Source organism: Arachis duranensis, chromosome 4, assembly GCF_000817695.3.
Source record: "Arachis duranensis cultivar V14167 chromosome 4, aradu.V14167.gnm2.J7QH, whole genome shotgun sequence".
In the NCBI taxonomy this organism is placed as follows: domain Eukaryota; kingdom Viridiplantae; phylum Streptophyta; class Magnoliopsida; order Fabales; family Fabaceae; genus Arachis; species Arachis duranensis.
In genome coordinates, this window is record NC_029775.3 from 102,796,116 (window position 1) to 102,799,930 (window position 3,815).

The following is a 3,815-nucleotide window of genomic DNA, read 5'->3' on the forward strand; positions in this document are numbered from 1 at the left end:
AATTAAATACATTACACCCATATCCCTTTTGCCTCTATAGGAATGTCTACATATTTTTAAAATAATAAATTATCTATATATTATATATTTTAATAAATAATTTATTTAATTTAAATACAAAAAATCGCATAATTTCCTTTCTTAAAATTACTAAATTAATATTCAAAATTTGAAAGTAACTTAAACTATCATTTCGTTATCCATCTAACTTACATGATTTACCAGCATCTCTTTATTCATGTATGTTACATGTGATACATGCCCTTCTACTCTTTATACATATATTATACACCGAATTTATTGTGTTACAGCACAAAAGAACTATTTGTAAACTTTTCCAACCACTTTTTTCTTAGTGTTTGAAAGCATCATCTTTATTATACTATTCCTTTCAACATACATATGCTATATACAATTGAATAAATAATAACTTAAATATATAATTTTATTTTTTTATAAATTTTTAACAGTATTTATTTTTAAAAAAATTAATGCAAAAATACAAAAATATAATGCCATTTTTAAAGGGCAAAAAATGGAAATAAGCCAATGGAGCAAGAAAATTACGTGAATAAGCCAAACTGAAAATTGCTTCACGAATCAGTCAAAGGACATTTCTATATAATTCAAACTAGATTGGTTCGAACTCCATAAACACATAATTCGAACCTTGTTAGTTCGAACTCAATGTATTATAATTCAAACCTAGTTGGTTCGAATTACCCCTTTGTTCCACTCCACTAGTAATTCGAACCGAGTTGGTTCGAATTACTCTCAAATTGCATCAAATAGTAATTCGAACCAGGCTGGTTCGAATTACTAAGTTTTTGGCTATATAAGGAGTTCGAATCACCCTCATTTGAACAACTTCTCCATCCCCATACCCCACCCAAATCCCAGAGAAAACGACCCAAATTCCATCCGACAAAGACACGAACAGAAAACTATGCAGATGGGAGACGATCCGACAAGGCTATATCGGTTGGACGGAGTCGCTCATATAGCCGGGGGTGATCAACGACGAGGTTAGTGGATAGAACACTTCTTTGCGATCAGTTTATCTGAGTTAGTGATTTTGCATGTAGTTTCAGTGGCGGTTTATGTTAGTGGTTTATCGTAGTGGTATTACAAGTGGTTTTTTACAGGTTTTGTATGTGATTTTAGTTAGCGGTTTATATTAGTGGTTTTATGTGCGATTTTTGATAGTGGATTTGCATGTGGTTTTCGATAATGGAATAGCAACCGGTTTATGTTAGCGGTTTAAGCTAGTGGTTTTGTTGACGGTTCAGTTTAGTAGTTTTTATTAGTGGTTTACTATATGCCTGTGTAAGCGGTTTGTTATATTGGTTTCATATGTATATTGTGTTATTGGTTTCGATAAGTGGTTTCTGTTATTACTTAATTTTTTTATTGGTTTTCTATGTCGATCTACTAATGTGGTCCATGTAATGCCCAGCCACAGAGATGCATTAGGAGTATGCGGCAGCAACAGGGCATGCGACTCGATGAGCGTTATGTGCCGTACTTGCAGATGGCGGGGTTATACCATCTAGCGAGGCTAAACGATAGATGGTTCCGGATAGATGAGCCCCTTCTCAGTGCCTTCATGGAGCGGTGGCGTCCTGAGACGCACACTTTCCATATGCCCTTCGGAGAGTCCTGCTTGGGTGTGGTTCGAGGAGTTGCTTGGAGTGATTCCTCCTCCGAGCCAGGTTCAGAAGTTCGCAGTAAACTGCAGATGGTTCCAAGAGACATTTGGAGAGTGCCCCGAGGGAGCCGATGAGGACACCGTTCGGCGTTATACTCATGCCTATATCATGATGTTGTTTGGCACTCAGCTGTTTGCCGACAAGTCCGGCAACTGCATTCACATCAGATGACTGCCGTACGTAGCTAGGCTTGAGGAGATGGGTTCCTATAGTTGGGGGGTCTGCAGCATTGACATGGTTGTACCGGTGCATGTGTCGAGTGGCGAACCGACATATGGTGAAGTTAGCGGGCCCACTTCATCTACTTCAGTCTTGGATCTTCTGGCACTTTCCTAGGTTTAGGCCTACTGGGTATGATACGTGCAGCTGGCCTTTGGCACCGAGGTAATCTACTGTTATATTTCAAGTTAAATTAGCTAATGTTGTAGTACGCTTGTGCTGTTTTACAATTCTGTCATACTTTTAGTTAGAAATAACACGGATGTCCGATGCAGGTGGTCAGGTTACAACCCTTCCGTTAGCGAGAAGGGTCCTAGAGTGCAAATGTGGAGACTGCATATAGACATGTTACAGCCCAGGGATGTGAGTATACTTTCGGTTACCTTTTTTTATATAACTAGACTTTAAGATTGTGTATACGTAGTTTGCTTGACAATGTTGTAACTTTTGTGCAGTTTATCTGGATGTCGTATAGCTCTCCCGAGGTACTGCATGTTGTGCATCCGGAGGCGTTGGAGCCTCAACACACGGCGCTGTGGTGATCTTTGATGTCACTGATATACTTTGCCGTCATAGAGTGGCATCAGATAGATAGGGTTCTACCACAGTTCGGCGGTGTCCAGCCCCGACCGCGTCCTGCCCTGAACATCGACTTTCTGATGTTGAAAGACGGGAGAGGCGGTGATCGTTAGTTCCCGTCCGCTTTCCATCATTGGCATCTTCATTGGGAGAGTCGTGCGGACCACGTCCTCCGGTTCGATGTTGTTGCGGACCCTATACCGTCGCACACATACCTAGATTGGTGGAGTCGGCATGGAAAGAGGTTCTTGTCACCAGAAATGTATTTGGGGGATCTGAGGGGCATTCCTATTCCTGTCGAGGTGTCACAGAGGGGTCCTGGGTTAGTTCCTGACATGGATCGAGTTGACGACGTCCCTGATAGGCGTCGGATAGAGAGGAGAGCTCGAGTCGGGACACGACGGAGCCAGCGTGAGTGGAGGTGGCTAGACCAGGCTATGCAGGAGGCTAATAACGCAGGTCGGGGTCATGGTCGAGGATGAGGGTATGGAGGCAGACGGATGGCGCATGTTGCGGGGCACGACGATGGTGATCTTGGTGACGTGGCCGGTGGGGGAGGGGCTGCAGTTGGGGTTGTTAGTCTCCATCATGGTGGGTAGCGTGGAGAGGGGTACGCTATCGGAGATCCCTCTGCCCATGATGAGGATGGACTTGGGGAGGGGCCGCTCCAAGATTACTTCGTTGGTGTTCCCGGTGACGACCAGCCACTTCAGGAGAGTACGCTATGGGTAAGTCCGGGCAGCACATTCTCAGACTTCCTTGCCGGTGTTGGTCTTGATGCGGATTTTGGTGGACCACAGTTCCTCGATGAGATCAATGCCATCATGCAGGATGATGAGGCTATCCATGGCCGGAGTCAGACGACGGGGACACAGGGACCGTTAGATGTCGATCTTAATGAGCCTCCCTCCGTGCCTCCTCCTGACTATTTCGCTTTGGGTGGTACCCCAGCTTCGGCACATACTGCTGGGTCACATTCAGTTGCCGGGCCGTCTTCATCCCGACCGTTACATGTCCAGCCTAGGACGCATGCACAGGCAGCCCTGCAGGACGAGGAGGATGAGATCGAGGATGAGGAGCCCCTTATTCGGAGAGGTCAGAGGACACGAGTACCACGTCATTGTTTCACAGGGTCGCACCTATTTAGATGATTTGTGTGCCATGTTATATGTTACCTATCTTCGTCTATGTATTTATCAGTTGATGTATGTCTGTGTTACTTATTGCTTTATCGTCTATCATTTACTTTGAAAACATCTTTACTTTGCGTTTTGATATTATTTAATTTCCGCATCACGTATTAATTTA